Source organism: Hippopotamus amphibius, chromosome 6, assembly GCF_030028045.1.
Source record: "Hippopotamus amphibius kiboko isolate mHipAmp2 chromosome 6, mHipAmp2.hap2, whole genome shotgun sequence".
Lineage (NCBI taxonomy): Eukaryota > Metazoa > Chordata > Mammalia > Artiodactyla > Hippopotamidae > Hippopotamus > Hippopotamus amphibius.
In genome coordinates this window covers 2936946-2956658 of record NC_080191.1, presented here as the reverse complement: position 1 = coordinate 2956658, position 19713 = coordinate 2936946, and the positions used below count along the sequence as shown (strand labels likewise).

General features: G+C 53.2%; 1 long non-coding RNA gene across 2 annotated transcripts in view; it reads right to left on the bottom strand.

Annotated features, from left to right (window-relative positions):
• Positions 1-11838, bottom strand: part of LOC130855988 (uncharacterized) — a 51634-nt gene extending 39796 nt beyond the window's left edge. For both annotated transcript variants that reach the window (XR_009054410.1, XR_009054411.1), the window contains exon 1: positions 11731-11838. This is a non-coding gene — a long non-coding RNA (uncharacterized LOC130855988). The remainder of the gene's footprint in view (positions 1-11730) is intronic.
• Positions 11839-19713: the final 7875 nt, after the last annotated feature.

Here is a 19713-nt window from a genome sequence, read left to right as displayed (position 1 = left end):
TGTAAGTTCGTTAATTTCAGACACAGGGTGGTTCTTTGGGGTGGCAGGGCCTATTGATACTTTGGGGTTTTAACTTTTTTAGAAATTTGTGGGTCTCCCATTTGTATCTTTTAATCTATGAACAAAATAAGGGGAAAATTATTTATTTTGCTTAATCTAGCTGACGGGAGATAAAGAAACAGCAGAGGAACTAGCAGCTTCGCCCAGGTTTCGTTTCTGCGGCCCCGAGTGAGGACAGAGGTGGTGTTGTTACTGAGTTCCGCTGTGTGTGACCCGCTCTGACAAGATGGTGTTTGTGCCCCCAGAACCCGCGCTAGACTGGCTCCAACGCCTCATCCTCACCACCTCCACGACCTCAGCTTCTCGCGGTAGCCGTGTGCCCAGCGCAGGCCCAGCTCCAAGTGTTTCACGCAAATGAACCCATTAAACCCTCACGGCAACCCAAGATGTAGGTGCGGGTATTAGCCTAATTTACAGGCCCACACACCTCAGCACAGAGGGGTTAAGCAACGCTGCCCAAGCCACACAGTGCAGAATACGAGCTGAGGAATCGAGTAGAGAAACATTAAAGACCACGAATTCAATTTGTTAACACGAACACAGTTACCACCTGCTCCAACAAGCTTCCAACCCCTGCGTTCCAGTCACGCCCCAGCCTCACCTGGGCCCCGCTCTGGCCTTTGCCGGCTCACCCTGTGCAGTGTTGTGGAATGTTCTCCAGTGTTCCCAAACCGTCCACACATCTGGGCTGCAGACCCTGGCCCTCCCCCATAAAGAGACAGAAAGCTCTGGGATGGCCTCAGACTCGCTCCACCGAATCCTGGGACCTGGCTGCCGCGCCCTAAAGTCCCGCGAGCACCAGTGGTCACGAGGGGAAGGGACTAGAGTCTCCCTCCTCCAGGATCCTGGCCTCAAAGAGCCAGGGTGGGGCACAGCCTCTCTTCTCTGGATGCAAGTTGCTCAACTTGAAATTGAGAGGACCCCCGAGCATCTGTACAGCCTGAAATCATTCATGTGGACGTTGCCGGGGCCGCCTGTGTGCACACAGCGGGCGTGTCCAGGAGCGCACCTGCTCACACCTGCCGCACCTGGACGGCCCGCCCGCCTCGCGTCGCTTCCCCTTTCCTCCTCCAGGGGGCGCCATGGGCCAAGGCGCCGCTGCTCCCTCGGCCACTTGGTGCAGATCCTGAGTCCCGCAGGGAGAGAGCTTGAAATACGCGACGTCTTTGGATTCTCTGCATTACTGGTTGCTTTCAATTCACGTTCTCTTCTGTGACTGTGGATGACCAAGAGCTGTGCGAGTTTTTCACATGCATGGATGTAAAGAAAAGTGGCCTTTTTTCTGAAAGGTCTGTTAGAAACTGCAAATCTATACTCTTACGGTTTTAATTTTGCCGGAACTGTAGGTTTTTAGTGTAAATGCACAGGGATGTTTTCTGCCACTAAGAACGGCCTTGTTGTCACATGTGAGCTGAGGACATTAAACAGGGAAATAGTAAAGACCACAGATTCAACTTGGGACCCAAACAGCTACTCCCTGCTCCAGCAGGACCTGCTCTGCCGCCTGGTCTTTGTCTCCAGCGGCGTGAAAATGTCTGTCGCTGGGACTCTTTCCATTCGCTGTTTTGGATGATCTTTCAAGATTTGCGACGTATTAAGTCACACATTTTAAAAAATGTATCAGATTTTGGATGAGGGTGATTTTTATTCCAGGACACGGCTCACGCTGTGGTTTCCCCTACACCTAACAAGACGTGGTCCCCACGACGCTGGGTGGGAGGCTGGGGTGTTCCGTTTGTGCAGACTCACAGCCAGAAGGATGCGCGGGCAGACGGCAGCCTGCAGCGCCCGCGGGAGCCCCCTTCCCCAAGGCTGGGGGGTCTGCCCAGCAGAGGAGGCCTCCACAAACCGCCCCCCTCGGGGCACAGAATCGGCTCAGAACAGGAAGGATGATTTTTACAAAAGAGGAAGGCTGTGGGCAGACAGAGAAACGGAGAGCCAGGCTCTCCAGCGGGACGCTATGGAGGGAATCGTCTCTCCGAGCACAGTTCAGGCCCGCTCCGCCCGCAGAACCGTCGCCAGGGCTGGGCCCCGGCAACTCAGCCACCACGGAGCCTTTGTTCTGTGCCTTTGCTTTCTTTCCTCCCTGGAATTCGGAGCCCGGCAACGCTGGCGCGCAGTCCTTAGCAGGTGGCTTATCAAAGGGACCAGGAAAGCGGCCGGTGGGGTCCTGGAGAGCTCCGGGAGACACGGTCTCCATGATCTTGTCCTTATTCCTCCTGTTTTCCTCCCATGGGCGCCCGCATGACCCTCTTCTGGAGGTTAGCAGAGTGCTACTTGCTAATTGAGAAATATAATTCACATACCATAAAAGTCATCCTCTTAAAGTGAAAAATTCTGTGTTTCTCAGTATATTCACAAGGCTGTGTGACTGTCACCGGAATCTATTTTAGACCATTTGCATTGTCCCAAGAGGAAGCCCCTGCCCGTTAGCAGTCGCTCCCCATGCCCCTCCCCCCTCGCCCCTGGCAACCACTAACCCGCTCCTGCCTTTAAAGATGCTGGGGGCTGAATTGTGCCCCCTCCTCCCTGCCAGATTCGTATGTTGGGGTCCTAACCTCAGGACCCCAGAATGTGACTGTATTTGGAGATGGGGCCTTTAATGAGGGGATCATTGAAAAGAGGCCCTTAGAGTGGCCGCTAATCCCATCTGACTGCTGCCCTTATGAGAAGAGGAGATGTGGGCACAGAGAGACCCAGGGATGCAGGTGCACAGAGGAAAGTCCACGTGAGGACACAGTGGGGAGACGGCTGTCTGCAAGCCAAGGAGAGAGGCCTCGGGAGAAACCAACCCTGCCGACGCCTTGATCTTGCAGTGCCAGCCTCTGAACTTCAGGAAATAAATGTCTAAGCCCTGCAGCCAGTGCTCTCTTGTTAGGGCAGCCCCAGCGGACTGATATGATTGCCTTTCCTATTCTGGATATTTCCTTCAAATAGAATCATTTCATACAAATAGACTCAGATGTAGTCTTTCACTCAGCATAATGTTTCCACAAGGTTCATCTGTGTCGTAGCAGATAAGAGAACTGAACTCCTTTTCATGGCTGACAAGTATTCCTCGGTGTGGACAGACCACATCTTCAGTATCCGTTCACCACCTGATGGACGTTCGGGTTGTTTTCACTGCTTGACCATTACCAGTAATGCTGCTGTGAAATCAGGTATAAGTTTTTGTGTGAACATATACTTCCCATTATCTTAGGAATATACTGAGAAGTGGAATTTCCAGGTCATATGGTGATTCAAGGTTTAACTTTTTAAGGAACTATAAACCTCTTTCCGGAGCGGCTGCAGCATTTTACATTCCCGCCCGTACCTACAAGGGCTCTGATTTCTCCACATCCTTGCTGACACTTGTTGCTGGGTCTTTTTCATTATGGCCACTCTAGTGAGTGCGGAGTGACCGCTTGCTGTGTCTAGAATGGTTGACATAGCATGGTTTCCTTCTCTGTGCCTCATGTTCCAACGTGTGTACATTTCACAAACATCAGAAACATAATCACTGCTGGTGAGGCCCATTACCGAATCTTACATAATGTTTTTTTTTTTTTAATAATCTTACATAGTGGTTTTGCAGTTCATCCAGGTTGGCAGTGTTGACCTTGTCTAAGTGTGCATGTGTGTGTGTGTGCACGTGTGTGTGCATGGGGAGGAGGTGCATGTACACGCACGGACATGTGTATCCTCCTCCCAGGGGGCAAGGTCATCCCCTGCTCAGAGTGACTTTGATGGTCCCCTGGGCCGTCTTCCCCACACAAGGCTGCAAACTCAGCAGATGCTTATGAACGCTGGGACGGGCTGTTCCAGGGGGCCTTGGAGAGCCCACTCCCACTGTGACGGTCCCCAGGCCGCCCCTCTCACTGCCCTTCCAGAACACAGCTCTGTCCCCCCTCCTCTCCCTGAGGCTTGGTGCCGTGGAAATTCCCTGGCCATCTTCCCGACGGCCTCCCCTCCGTGTGACCTGCGCCCGCACCTCCCAGCTCGCTCCCAGGCCCCGGCGCCCGGCCGCCGGCTGCCCTTGCTGTTCCGTCGGCTCTGTGGGCCTCTCCAACCCCCTTCTCAGCGCCTGGCTGGGCCTCCCCCACCCCTGGTCCTCATCTGCACCCCTGCTTTGTTCTCCTCCACACGCTTATGACATCTTAGCAAATGATTTTTATATATAACTGACTTGTGCGTGATTTTATGTAGTTTTATAAATGATTTACTTCTTTGGCTTCCTGGCTATCTCCCTCCACGATGCTCAGTGCCCACCAGACCCAGGATTTGTGCTCTGCTTACTGCCTGTATCTCTACCCCCAGAACACAGCCTGGCATGCAGGAGGGGCACCATACGTGTTCCTTGAGCTGAACGTGTGGCGTGCTGCTCAGAGGAGAGAAAACCGGACAAGCTGATGAAAACCCGTCACTCTCTTGATAATCCTAATCCCACCAGGGGAAGAAATGAAAGGCAGTAGCTTCAAGTTCAAGTGACACAGTGACTTTGAGCATCTTAAGTGAAAGTGTTAAAATTTGATAATCAAATAATATAGTTGAAATCTTTTCCTGTCAAACTTGACTCTGTGCTTTCAAAGAATTATTTAAAGTCCTTGCGATCTCAGTAAACTTCTTCCTAACATGTCTCGGGCTTTGCCGTGGTAACAGAAATGGGAGAGCTTCAGAGGAAGAAAATCTTGACACAAGAACAGATGGGAAATGTCACGCACGATTAAAGTGTCAATATACTCAGACCTTCTATTTTACGAGCACCCAGGCTCCAAACAAAGTCACAGAGCTTTGCAAAAGGACATCTGATCACACTGAACCCAAACGTTTCTTTCCCCGTGTTGCATCAGAACACGGTGGGCGGATCAAAACAGGACTAAAGCCAGCATGACCAAAGCGTTCTGGAATCTATTTTTCACCTTCACAAATTTCACAGAGCCCACTGCTGATAACAGAATTCGCATCTGAAAATCTGAGGTCTGGGTATACATTATGCTAAAAACAAGCTACAGTTTAAAAAGGAAAGATGGCAACTGTCATTTCACTGCAACTGATGGGTGGACCTGCCTTCACTCTAAATTCCTGTGTAGCTATCTTAACCCCCAGCGCCTAGAGGGTGACCTCATTTGGAAACAGGGTGGTTGGAGATGTAAGTAGTTAGGATGAGGTCGTGCTGGAGCAGGGTGGGCCCTGCTGACACATGACTGGTATCCTCATAAACAGTAGAACTTGGCCACAGATACACATACCATGAAGGTGAGGGTGGACTTGGGGTGATGCACCTACAGCCCAGGGACGCTGAGGACCGCCAGCAACCGCCGGGGCAGAGGCGGGGCCTGGAGCAGATCCTCCCTCACGGCGCCTGCGGGAACCAGCCCCGACCCACACCATCTCAGACTTCTGGCCTCCAGAGTTACCAGGCGATAAAATTCTGTTGTTTAAGGCACCCAGTTTGCGTCGCTTTGTTACAGCAGCCCTGACAAACTCGTGTAACACCCATATCTGAGATTCAGGTACTTTTATCTATTTCACTGGAAAAAACTATTTAAAAAAAATCATAGAATATTCTGCATCACATTTTGACCTGACGGTTGGTGCTGTGAATGCCACTAATGTAAGGCAGGAGAAACCTAAACTGTTACATTCTGAGGAAAAAAAAATTCATACTAAGGCCCCAAATCAAAGGAACGGGAACCCAATTGTTTGGCCCCACTGTCACCTTGGAGACAGGAGACCTGGAAGGCCAGAGACACGTGGAGGCTGCATCTGGGAAAGCCACCCCTGCTTCACAGAATGTCCTCGAGACCTCCTTCAAGAGGGGCGGCCACAGGCTCAGAACAAAAGGACCCCCACCCTGCATCCGTCCAGCCCAGAAGTGCAGCCCTGGCCCTGGCTTGGAGGGACCGTGATGGGGGGACGGGGATGTCCTCTAACAGTCCAACCAGGGACGTCAGGAATGTCCCTGAGGTGTTTGTTTATCACAGATTCGTCTCCTATTAAATTACTAAAAGCTTCTTAAGGGTTCTGTTTGCCTTGTTTTGTTGTTTGCTTGCAGCCTGCCAGACTTGGAATAAGATTTGGAAGTTTACCAGTTTCAGGGTAAAGCAGTTCCTAATCCATTTTTATCTTCAACTGCCTTTTCTTTGGGGGTCCCTTTAGTTCCAGAGGCTGCACCCATTTTCTCTCCCTGCATTTCAGTTAAGAGAGTCCAATGTGCAGAGAGCAGTCAAACCTGAACCAGCAGCTCTCACGGTTCAGATTTGCCAGAATCCCCAAGACCCTCTGAGTAGTCTGGGAGATCAAAACAATTTTCTTAATAGCGGACGTTTTCTCTTTTTCACTCTCATCCTGTCATGTGTACATTAGAGTTTTCCAGAGACTTTACGATGGATAGTTTTGTAACAGATGAAATGAAGAAGTGCGTATGAGAATCCGGCTGTTTTCTATTAAACCAGACATTTAAGGAAACTTGCTGAAATATGAAACAATGCCCTTTTTCTTTGTTCAGTTTGGAAAATATACTGATTTTTTGTCGTAAAAATTTATGTTGGCATGCAATGGCTTTATTACTGCTTCAAAATAAATTAATGAATAGGCTTACAAAAAAGAAACAGCGTCCAATGTAGGTGACATGCCTGATGGTTTCCCGTAGCACACGTCCCACCCCTGCACGTCCCACCGCTTCACGCAGCCCTCTCTTATCTCTGTGCTTTCAACCTGCCCTCCCCTCTGCCTCGGAGGGAAGACCACCATCACCGGCTTCATCCTGCTCCTCCTCCTCTTCCTCAGGGACCCCTCGCTGTCCTCCCTGTCCTCCCTGGTGTGGTGCGCTCGGGGCTCAGGCTCCCTGACCCTGCGTGCACCCCCGCGTGGAGCCGTGCACTCGCACACCTGCCCGCATCAGCGTGCACGTCCGCAGCAGCCGGGACCACGGCTTTCACGCTCACATTCCCTGTCTGAGAACCAAGTGCCTGCCTGGCACATCGTGCATGAATAAAGGAACATGTAAAAGCCAGAAAAAAGAAAAATCAGGTGGCACACGTCTAACCCCGTGAACGGACCTCGACCGTGTCCACAGTGCGCACAGGAGCGCGTGCGGGTGGCTGAAGGCTGGTGCCTGGGCGACAGCACCAGGGGGCGTGGGGGGGGTCTGACACCGTCCGACAGCCCCTTTCTTGGTGAAACACAGGAAAACAGTGCCTTGTGAGGGTGTCCTGAAGCTCACACAGAATCACGTCAGAGGAGCCGTGAAGTGTAAACTGCCAGGGGAACCTTCTCACTCTCACCGTGACCGCTTCCTCCACCTCTTCACCACCCGGGGTGAGAGGACTTCGTTTAAGCACCAGGGCACTGAGAGAGCAGAGACAGTGCTGCAGGAGGTGGGAGGTGGTGTGTTCCCAGGAAGTCTTCAAAGAATAAGGGTGTCCCCCAGAGCTGTGATCTCACAGGACCAGGGGCCCACAGCTCCACGAAACTCCAGGAGCCCAGATCCCACGATTCAGGGCCCTGGTCGTGGCCCTCAGCCGCCGCCTCTCTAGAAAGGCCTCGTACCTTCTGTTCAGATTCCTCAGTTATCCTTGTGATCTAGCTCTGGGGCATCCCTTTGGGCGCATTAGCACAACGGTGCAGCCCCGGACCATGACGGAGCATCTCAGATGCTGAGCTTGTGCTGTTGTCTCTGTGCGGAGTGGGGTTCCAGGCAGCACCTTTGAGAAGCACGTCTTCCAACATCACTGAGTCTACATGAAGGTTTTTGAATCCCTCCTTATTTCAGGCTTCTGTTCCCGCGGGGCTTCACCAGGTGGGATGACAGAGGAGCTGTGTGTTTCCTTCCTTTGACACCTGCCCCTCCACAGCCTTCACCAGCAGGTTTGTAGTGTTTGCTGCTTTCTCTGCTGCAAATACTCTCACACTGGCAGGTTTCAAGCTTCCCACGGGAGGTCGTCCAGCTCAGGGAATTCCTGAGACGTGAACAAGGCCCCGCCCCAGAGGAGACCAGCTCCAGCTCCAGTGCGGTGCTGGGGGCGGTAAAGGCTCAGGCCCCCATCTGGACGTCGTCCTCTTGCACTAAACCCACCGTCGTCATGAGCAACCTGACGCCAGGCTCGTCCTGGAGGAGAGTCTCCTTCTGGGTCACACAGCCTCAGCTATGCCGCTGAGTTTCGCCTCTTTGAGGGGATGTGGCTGGTGCGCGTGTGCCCTGGCCAAGGTGTGGTCACACCCTTCCCCGATCTTGCTGTCCTTCCCTGATGGCAGCTCTGTTCCCTGCAGAAGCCTGAGAAAGGGAGCCATTCCCATCTGGCTTCAGGATTCTGCCTTATCCCTCCATCTTTAACCTTTTATCACCGTCCCCGCCCTCCACCCCGTCCCCATCTCCCTACCTACCTCTTGACCCCGATCAAGTTCACGTCCAAGGAGAGATCATATCCCCTGTCCATGGTCCTGGTTTCCAGCAGGTGCCTGTCAGTCCCTTCCCTGCAGGCAGGGCTCTCACCCTGACCCAGGAACACAGCCGTAGCACAGGCTGTACAGGACGGGCGCCACCCCCCAAACGAGAACCACACGCAGACGGCAGACGGGATGCCCCTCCCGCCGGCAACTGTCCGCACACCCCTCAGTCCAGATTCCTTGGATCTCGGCAACCTCTTTCACTGCTAGGAAACCAGTTTCAACTTTTTTCAACTTTTCGGTATTTCTGTTTCGTCCCCTGCAAACTAACGTTCAGATTTTCATAGAACTGTACTTCACAGCAGAAAACATTCTTACCTGAAGGCATGGCTATTAAAAGCATTATAATTATTATGCTATTTTTTCTGTGACAGAGTATTAACTACTCTTTTTTCTGTTATTAACTGTTTTGAAAAAAAATTTATCTGAGTAGGTAATTTGTAAATTTTCAGGTGTTGGAGCTAAGTTCCTGAAATGATATGGTTATCTCTAACAATAGTGATTACATAACATGCATAAATGTTTGTGACTCTTAAAAGCTGTGACCGCTCTCACATCCATCCTTTTCTTCTTTCCGGCATCAGATTCTGAGTTAATGGGATGGCACTGGCTGGGGCGAGGGCTTCGGGGTGGGGTGGGCGGGGAGGTTTCCATGGTAGCACAAGTCCAGAGCTCCAAGACCCAGTTCCTTGTCTGGTGAGAGTTTGCCAACTTAAACCGTGGCTTTGAAAGAGAGTTTATGCAACTATAAGTGCCAGTATCCCACTTTCCAAAACATTTGCAAAGCCAGTTTCCTGCACAGGGACACTGCATGGGGACACAGTGTTCCCAGCAGAGGGAACCGTGCAGCCAAGGTCACTTGTGCCACGAAGGACAAGGACACCACCACAAGCTGCAGAACCAGTTTCTGCCCCACAAGCTGTTCTTGAAACCTGGGGAGGGAAGTGGCAGCTGTCTGTGCGCAAGAGAGACGGGGGCACTGTGGAGAGGGGCTCGGAGGGCCACGTGGGGATGCGTCCCTTGCTTCTAAGCAGTCAGCACTTGGGTACCTTGGCCCCTGCTCCTAAGGGACCGGTAGGGGCTGGCCTTTCATGACGGGTCTGCGGACTGTATATTGAAAGCTGATGACCCATCGTGGGGTTTCTCCTTAGCCCCGTTTCAGGCAGGTGCTCTGTCACCTTCCTAATGGAGGTCAGCACGGCCCGGCGGCCGAGGAGCAAGGCTGGTGGACGGCCTGGCAGCTGCTCACCTCCCCCTTCCCCCCCTCCAGAAGTGAGGTCACGGCCCACGGCAGCTGCCCCCACACACCCCTCGGGAAGCCTTGTTTCCCCGAAGAAAGATGGCATTATTAACAGCTGTGTTTGTCACATCCAAACTCCACGTGCCCTCGCTAATCTCCAGAACCTCTTGTGCTTTCATGTTACAGAGAATCTTTGTAAATGATGCTGTCCGTTTCCCCGTATTTCATCAGAATTCCTGCCTGTGCTGGCTCAGTCCACGCTCTCGGGGCAGCTCAGACCTCATCACTGTGAAGGTGATGAGGGTGAAAAAGGAACAGACAGAAAAGTGAACGGCCTGGATATTTAACTGGACTAGAGTATAAATGACTAAAGAGAAATACTGGTCACATTTCAAAGCAGACGATCATAGCCTCAAGGATGAATGAGAGGGAAAGAAAGAATAAGTAGGGGAAGGAAGGAAGGAAGGAAGGAAGGAAGGAAGGAAGGAAGGAAGGAAGGAAAGAAGGAAGGAAGGAAGGAAGGGAGGGAGGAAGGAAAGGGGAGGGACGGAGGGAAAGAAAAGAAAGACAAGGTAGAAAAAAATAGAGGAAAGCACAGAGCCAGCTTTTGCAATTTGAAATAAATATTACACTCCTGTGAGAATTCTCATAATTCTGTGTTTCTTTTTTTTTTTTTTTTTTTTTGTTTCTTTTTTAGGCGCACAGGCTTAGTTGCTCCGTGGCATGTGGAATCTTCCCAGGGCAGGGCTCGAACCCGTGTCCCCTGCATTGGCAGGCAGATTCTTTACCACTGCGCCACCTAGGAAGTCCTAATTCTGTGTTTCTTTGCAGAGTTCTATTTTTTTCAGTAAGTAATTATACTCATGGCTCTGGGCCCCTCCTGATTTACCATGTTATCAATTACCTACAGCTCAGAAGTTTGCAGCACTGAATTCTAAAAAGAAAAAAGAAAATTTTAAATTGAATGAAGTCAATTTTGAAAACGAAAATAAAAAGAAGTTGAAATGCATTTCTAGAGAAAAATCTTTTGACGATGTATATAAACTTTCCAAACCGGAGGAAATCTCCCCAGAAAATTCTCTAAATGTTGAGGTGAACTGCTTTGGGAAGTTTGGAAATCCTAAGACTATTAACTCATCCCTGAAAACAAAATGTTTTTAAAGAAAAGAAAAAGAAAGAAAGACATGATATCCTGGTGCCTTTGCATAGCCGTTAGAGCCCTCAAGTAAAGGCTGCCGTATTTCAGTGTTAACGGTACTAAAACGCGTTAAAAAGAACATTTCTTGCTTGCGACTGGAGACACCGCTTCCCACCCTGAGATGGGAAGCAGTGGACTTCGGGGAAGCCCCCGGTCTGGCCGCCCAGGCCCTGCCCCTCAGCCGGGACCGCAGGAGGGAGCCCCTGTGTCTCCGTTTCCTTCTGTGTAAAAGAGGAAGCAGAGAAAGCGAGCCTCTGACCACATATAGGCGGATCCCCCGAAAGTCTGTGAACCAACAGGCGTGAATTTGGAATCATGAACCGTTCTCCTTCCTCAGCTGACTTTTCCTCTGGCTCAGCCTCAAAGCTGAGGAGGGGAGAAGGCAGACAGGACACTGAGAAGGGGAACGTCTGAGCCCACCCCGCCAGGTGCAAGCACATTAATTCGGGCCGTTTTCCAGACTCAAGTCTGCAACCCCTAGTGTCATGTCTTCAGTTTAGGGGACCCGGCCAGCACTATTTTTTAAGGTAATAGAAGAGAAAAAATATAACATATTCCATATACTGCAAATGTAACGGAACAGAAGAGATTGCATTGCACATCGTAAGGGTGGTGTAGTCTCATTGCAGTTTGTTTGTTTCAGACACACAGAATCCCCACGTAAAGCACATTTCCTCCGCAGGTCATAGTGGAGGAGTGAGAGGGGCTGGGAGGGGCTCCCACGACCCTCTAACGGGAAGAGGACGCTCTACCCACCCAGCAGACAGAAATCAGGCTGGGCCTGTACAGACGGGGCCTTTACCTGTGTTGTCATGGCAGCCTGCTCCCGCCATCTCCGCATGTGGCGGATCCCATCTTCCTCTGCTGCTGGGCCTGTGAGAACCTGCTGTCCGGGGACTGTGTGCATCCCCGGCCCCTGAGGCCCACAGGCCCGGGGAGGAGGGGGCCGGACGGGACGTCCCAGTCCCGAAGCCAGCACAGCAGCCCCGCCCTGGGGCAGAGTCCTTTGTTCCCATCAGCAGGCAAAGCTCTATTCTCATGGTTCTTTTTTTCCTGTTACATGAGAGACGCATTTACAAGGACTTGGAGGGGGTGGAGTGGAATGAACAGAAAGACAGTCCCGGTTCCCTTGGTGACAGCGTGAGCCTGCGGCGCAGGATTGGACAGCAGACTCGGGGCCCGGGCTCCCCCACCTCGCCGGCGATGAGACAAGATGAAAGGAGAGGCTCCATGTGCCACCCCTCCCACTGCAGGGGGAGAAAGGCCACAGCAGCGGCCACGGGGGACCCTGGCGCGGTAACGTGGGCTCCTCGAGAAGCAGATCCCGCGTCCCCTTCCCTACGCAGTGTTTGCATCTTCAGCCCAAAGACAAAGGAAGCGGTTTAAGAAAACCACACCCAATGATTGTGTGCACCTAGCGTTTTCTAAATCCATGATACGTTCTCCTCATCAACGATCTGACCCCTTTTCAGTGAGTCCAGGGACTCTTTAAGGTCAGAGGGAGGATAGCCATCAGAAAACAACCAGTTTCTTAAATGGGCAAAAGACGTGAACAGACACTGCACCAGGGAAGAGGGCAAACAAAGACGGCGTTGCAATCAAAGCCAGGATGAGACGCCGCCACAGGCCCAGGAGAGCAGCTCCACCTCGGAAAGCGGCCACACCACGTGCGCGCCAGGCGTGGGGGCCGCCTCCGGCTGGCGAGGGTGTGAAACATGCAGCCACTTTGGAAACCAGCTTCCGTTTCTTAAAGAGTTAAACAGACCTTTACCACTCGCATGCCCTTTCCATGCCTAGGTGTTTCCCCGGGAGAAAGTGTAGGTGGCTGTGTGTACACGCGTGTTTACAGCAATCTTGCGTGTCCCAGCCAACAAATGCAAACGACCTGGTGCCCACCAAGAGGCACATAGACAGCGGGGTTTGTAGGCCACACGACGGAATGGAAAGCTACCCAGCAGGGAAAAGGGGTAAGTGACGGATGCTCCTGGCGCCCTGCAACAAGACCGACTCTCCCAGGGGAAAAGAAAGACAGACAGAAAAGAGTGCATGTGGAAGATTCCTCTTGGACAGAATTCTAGAAAATGCACACTAATCTATCGTGATGCAAAGCCAATCAGCGGTTGCTTTGGGATGACGAGGAGAAGGCAGTGGAGAAGGACAAGGGAGAGGATTTCCAGGAAGTTTGGGGGTGATGCTACGTGGACTGTTTTGAACACGGCGATGGTTTCTAAGGTGCACACCTACATCAAAACTGACCAAAGTACACAGGTTTACAAAAGTGCAATGGATTATATGTCAATGACACAGGAAAAAGCTTTAAAACAAACCCCCCTTTTGCCTCTGCAGGCCCCTCGCACATCTGTCAACCATCTTCTTTCCTCTAAAGACGACATTCACCTCTTTCACCATCTTGCCTATTTATTGCCACTGTGATCTGATTTCTACCCTCACGACTCTATTGAGATCACTCTTGCAAAGGCCTCAGAGCATGAGACCCACCGGCCCTGCTCCCGGCACCTCGTCGTGGCACCTGGCCCCATGGGCCTCTCCTGCTTTCGCCTTCAGCTGCTGGCCCCTTGTTTCCCCTCCTCTCTCTGTGGCCGCTCATCTCCATCTGTTTCGCGGGTCCTCCCGCTTGCCTGCATACAATCAGGGCTCTGTTCTGGCCTCGTGGCCCTTCGGCAGTGACCGCCAGGGTGCTGACGGCGCCACACCCCGAACCCACACTCACATCCATCGGGAGGTCCCGTCGGCCCCCGCAGCCCCGTGTGTCTGCATCTGAGCTCCGTCTCTTCTCCTGAGAGTCCCCCATCCCCGGCATTCCCTATCTTGGGCAACATCACACCACCCTTCAAATCAGAACACTGGGGGTGCTTGGACACGCCTCCCCACACCATGATCAGTCAGTGCATCTTGTGAAACCCACCCCACAGAGTTCAGGTTCAGCGCCCCTGCTCCGCGTCCGCTGGTGTCCTTTGTCTCAGCCCTCCTCCTCCCAAACCCGGCCTCTCTAAATTCCTCCCCTGCCAGAGCGATCCTTCTAGAAGGGAAATCTAACCACCCTCTCCCGCCCCCTCTTACGAAGCTCCCCAGCTCTTCCCATCTCCATGGACTCAAGCTCTAACGTGTATAAAATCATCTGGGAAGATTGTTAGGAAGCCAGGGTCTAACCTCACCTCCCAGAGTTTCTCCTCCAGGAGCTCTGACCTGGGCTCGGGAACCTACACGTTAACAAAACCTTGGATGGGGTCGGGGTTTGGGGGGACCACAGGCAGGAGGAGGTAGACACTTTGGATTTTTGGTCGTCATGCCTGCGGACGGGGCTGCTCCTGGCATCTAGTGAACAGAGGCGGGGAGGCTGTTCAACATCCCCCAGCACACAGGGCAGCGCCCCCGCCACCCACCCACCACCTCCTACCCACCCACCACCACCCACCCACCACCCATCCAGCACCGGCCAAGAACTCTCCAGCCTGAAGCATCAGTGTCTGGACATAAAGTTACACAGAATTAATATTCTTCTGTTCCTTGTCTCTTTCAAACAACTTGCTGGACTATTTTGCTGGTGGTATAATTGTGTTTAAGGCAAGGAATTTTTAAAAACAACCAGGTGTCTTGTTTGGGTCCTAATCTTTAGACCAGCCAACATTTTCCACCTAATCCTCGCTAACCTTACTGTGGCATAAAGTCAAGTCTGAAACCTGGTTGCTCCTTTGAAAACAATAAAACAAAGCATCCGTGTCGTGGAGGCTGGGGGCGCCCTGGCCTGGAGGAGGAGGACACATGAGGCCCCCTGACTCCCCTGAGTGCTGCCCCTGGGGAGACGCTCAACAAGAACCACGTCCACACTCACTGCGCTTGTCAAAGCCCCCGCCGCCTTCTTTCCAAACCCCCGGTCCCGGCAGCTTCCTCTGCTAGTGTGGGGCCCGCACCTACCCAAACAAGCGCTTCTGCTGGGAATATGATGCCTGAGGGGGTGACGCAGAGGGCGTGGTGGCCGGGGGGCAGTGGGGCGCCCGCGGCCCAGCCAAGCAGGGGCAGTGGTGGCGCTAGGTGTCTGTTCCCCTCTGTGACTTTGCCCACACCTGGTCTCCTTCCATCCTGCTCACTTTCCCTCAGCCGCTCTCTGGACCCCTTGTCAGCTCTGTGAGCGGTTTACCATCCCGCCAATCAATTCCCTTTTTTATAAAATTATTCAGAATTGGTTTCTACAGTGTGTAGCCAAGAGTCTTGCTGGCACAGCCCTTGTTACTCAGTGTGTCTGGCATTAAAAAAACTCAATAAATATTTGTTCAATAAATGTCATTACTGAGCAGGAAAGGGGAAGGATGCCTGGTAACATAAAACCAGAGAAATCTGGACGTTCCAGCTCACCAGGAAGGCTGCACTCACCCTTTTAGAGGACGTCATAGCATCGTGGATGGGGCAGGATGGTTATTGGCAGAAAATACGGTCGACATCTGTACTACCACGCTGGCTTTTCAGAGCAAACGTAAGATGAATTAGATTACAACCTCTTCCCAAAGCTAAGGAAGTATTTTCCAAAACGGAGTCAGAAAAAAGGAAGATGACCCTGCACAGGGAAGTGTGGTGTGGTGGACACACGCACCTCTGGGGTTAAATCTGACAAGCCCACACGTTGTGCACATGAAATAAGCAAAGAGAATGGGCACGGGGTAAAACTAATTTTTAACTGAAAACAACAAAGAAGAACATTAAACAGGGCGGGTTGAACCACAGAGATATAGCGAAGACTGAAGCAAAAGTCCGATAAAAAGCATGCCGTGCGAGTTTCCTAATCTGGATAAATTCTCTCCTTCAGTTTGTCAGGAGCTGAGTTCAGTCTCCTAATCATAAAAAAAAAAAAAAGTCACATCTGGAAGATTCTAGACATTATGCACATGGACAAACACACAAAGAGGCAAACGTCTTTCTTTAGAACAATGATGCTCAAACGTGGTCCTTGTGAGCTAAGCACAGAAACTGACAGTAAGGGATGAGAAACTGTTTATAAAATTGAGTGTAGACATTTCACATCTGTTAAATGAATACTAGGAAAAGTTGCCTTGCGTTCTGTAGGTCTTTTTAAAATTTCATCGAAATTGAAAATAGAAACACCTGAGTCTTCACCCAGATAACTTGAGAAGCAAAGAAAACATGTAAAATAATGGGTTGATTGATGGAAGTAATGGTTTATGGAAGTAAAACTAGAAAATCGGTCAGATCAGTATTTCACCCGCACTAGAACAATCTTCAGGCGGAAAAGCATCGAATGAAAGTACGAAGATGGGGCAAAGCTTGATGTGGTGGCATGAACTCTTGGTTTGATATTCTGTTACCCCTCCTGCTTCCCCACCAGGAAAATGAAGACCATTCCAGAAGGCGGAGCCAAAAGCCGGAGAGCGCGGCCTGGGACCTGTTTCCACAGAGAGAAGCAGCAGGAGCGGATCAAGGAACGTGCCGTCGCCCTGCCCCTGGTAGCTTTGCCCCCGGGATCTCAGAATCCCCAGGCCCGGACCCGGAGCCTGGGGAGCTGGGGAGGGTGGGGTGTCTTTTGCACGTGGAAGAGAAGCAAGGAGGGAAGAGGATGGTAGGTGGTCTTATTTGTTCCACGTTTGCTGTCTGTCCCTCCCTGGCCTGCCCCTCGGGGGAGCTGCCCCCAGCCCTGATGTCAGGCACTGGGACTCGGCCAGCGTGTGCCCGGCGGGGCCGTCGCCAAGTTGCACCACAGTTCTTTCCTCTGCCCTAAGAACCGTCCCTGCCAGGCTGCTCCGTCAGCCCCAGGCCCCTTGCGAGGAGACCATGAGGAGGGGGCGGCCTGGCCTGCGGCCTGCGGCTGATGGGACACAGACGCCACCGACCTGTGGGGGTTGTCGCCCCAGCAGGGCCACACTCAGTGGACACCCTGACCATGGGCATAAAGCTCTAGTCCTCTTTGTTGTTCGCAAATGTATTCAGGCTGAACTTGGGTAAATCCGGGGTGGGATGCTGTAGTCCATCTCAGCTAGTCTGTGCTGCAGGAAGGAGGGGACCCTGGAGGCTTCTACCTGCAGGAGGCGGCAGCTGTGCGGGGGCGGGCGGGGGGGGGGGGGGTGGGGAGTCACGCCTGCAGTCACACTGGGCGGGGCTGCATCCGCAAACGCCTCCGGCGGGGGCTTGGGTTTGAGCATCGGTGGAGCACAGCCTGTCAAGTTGCAGGCGTGAGCCCATGGCCCAGCCTCAGGCGCTCAGAAAGGAAAACCTGAGTCACCTGGATGGAATGAGCCGGCGTGGAACTGGGGCGAGCACCGCCAGGAGGGTCCACAGGCAGCCAGCCCTGTGTCCCGAGGGCCACCACAGGGCCTTCGATTCCTAAGTGGGAGCGAGCTTGACCTCCTAACCTGATGGTGCCTGAGGGGGGGGCTCAGCACAGCCGGCGTGGGACAGGGTCTCCCCCCACCAGACCACCCGCTGCGACTCTCATCACGGGGCCCACGGAACACCAACCACCGTCTCCACATGAGTCTCCCGGTCACCAGCTAGCTGACCCTCAGTCTTAGGTAGGGGATCAAGAACCAGGAAACAGTTTAGCCGTCTTCCTGGAAAGCGTCCTCCTCCAGAGCAGGATACGGGCCGCCTCTAGGACCTCGGTCAAGACGTTTCCCTTTCCCCGACACACGGGCCAAGTTGCAGGCTCCTCGGAGCTCCACCCACGTGACCAGGGCCTGCACAGGTGCTGTGAGTCTGCAGCTACTAACGTGCAGACATTTCAGCTCAGAGGAGGAGGCCTGGCCTAGGGACGGATAGGGACGGATAGGTGATCTGAGCCCTGTGCCCTCATGAGCACCCACGACTTCCGTGAGGGCCGGAACCCAGGGACAGTGCGGGAAGGAGCCTGGGACCCTCTGGTCTCTTCACAGATCACACGTTCACAGCTCGAGACACTCCAGTCAGCAGGGCCCACATCTTCTGAGGAGGGGCACATCCAGACACCAGAAACATCAAGTGCAATGCAAAGATGCCCTTCCAGCCCACCTTCACCACGAGCCTTCTGCTGGCACCCTGGGACTCGGCACCAGCGGGGAGGGTCATGGCCAAAGCTCTACAGAACCTGGGATTTCTGTCCCACCAGGGTATTCAGGGGACCTTGGAATTAAGCTCAGCAATTTACAAACGCACAGAATATCACCTGTCACTGGGAATAAGTTATAACCGTGTTAACATCAACATTTTATCTCACTAAGACCAGGAGCTTGGGAAGCAGACACCACCTGATGCGTCGTTGAGGGCCGGCTCTCTCCACAAACACTGCGTCCCTCCCTGTGGCCGGCTCTCCGTGACTCCCGCTTTGCCCTGGATTTCCGCACGTTTCCTCCCATCCCAGGTCTGACCTCATTCGAGGCCCGTCATGGAGACTGTCCCAGACAGTGACGGGGGAAGACAGGCGAACCGTTCCATTTCTGTACCTGGAATACGCTTGCTTGCTCTGTCACCAGGCATCCAACACACGGCCAGTTCAGGAGAGCGACACGGCGGGGGCCACCGGGAGAGAGGGAAAGGCGTTCCCGTGGCAAAGGCGAGGGCCAGCCCCAGCCCCCAGGAGGGGCCCCCCCACGTGCTGCGAAGATGGACAGCAGAGCCGGGGTCAGTTTTCCCGGGGCCACTCGGCGCGTGTGACACGCCAGAGCAGCATCACAGCCCCTCTGAGGACCCGCCGCTCCACCGTCCTCCCCGCAGACCATGTTGGGACGACCTCCAGCAGGAGGATGAAGAGAGAGCAAGCAGCTGGCCCTGTAAGGACGGTCTCCCCGGGGCAACGGCCGGGCTGGTCAGAGGGTCGAGGCTGACTTTCTGTGACGGCCGACTCCTCTTCGGTGCCGGCAGGAAACCATTCAATAACGGCGCGTGTTCCTGTGATGACAAAGGGGACGGTCTGGTCCCTGAGGGAAGCACCCTCGAGCAGTGGGAATCTTGGGGTCCTCTCAGGAGCTCTTCCAGCGGTGGGGGCGCGTGCGAGGCGCCCCTCGAGGCTCTGCCGTCCGTCCTGATCACAGAGAAGGCCCGGGGGTGCGGGGCTCCTGCAGTGATGTAAAGGCCCTCCCTGCAAGGCGGGAGTTCTGGGCTCAGTGTCCAGGGTCTGCCTTTAACTGTGACTGTGGCCACTTAACTCCAAGCTCATGTGGCTGAGACGTGGGAGGACAGGGCTGCTCCCCAGGTGCGTCTGACCCCGACTCTGACGGGTATCAACACCCCGACCTCTTAGGCACTGCTCGGCCTCCCTCTGAAATTCTGCTACCTGGTTTGTAAGTGGGATCGGGGGGATCCTGCCCCAACCAGGGAGTCCCAGTTAATATCTTAGGACCCTGCGGCTTCCAGCTCTAAGGGGGTGATCCTGCCCATACCCCAAACCAGCTGGAGGCGACGGGGCTCTGTTCGGTTCAGTAAAATGTGGGGTTTTGTTCCCCGTCGTCTTGGACAAGTTTCAACATTACTGAAAGCCAGGACATTGCTTCCTCGGGTTTTCGTATTGGGAACTGAAGTTTCTCCGCGTCTGCTTTGGGTTCCCTCTGTTACGCCGTGAATGAGGCGCTCTCCAGGGACCTGCGTTTCCAAGGTTTCTCCTCTACAAACGATGGTGAAGAAGGAAACGAAACATGCCTGGGTTTTCAGTTGCTGGTGTGTGCGATGTGCTTAAATGACTCCACGGGGCGGGAGGTGGCAGGTGAGTGTGGCAATAGAGTTTTAGACACAGTTTCCCAACTCAGGCTGTACATTGCAATCACCTGGGGAGTTTCAGCCCGATGAC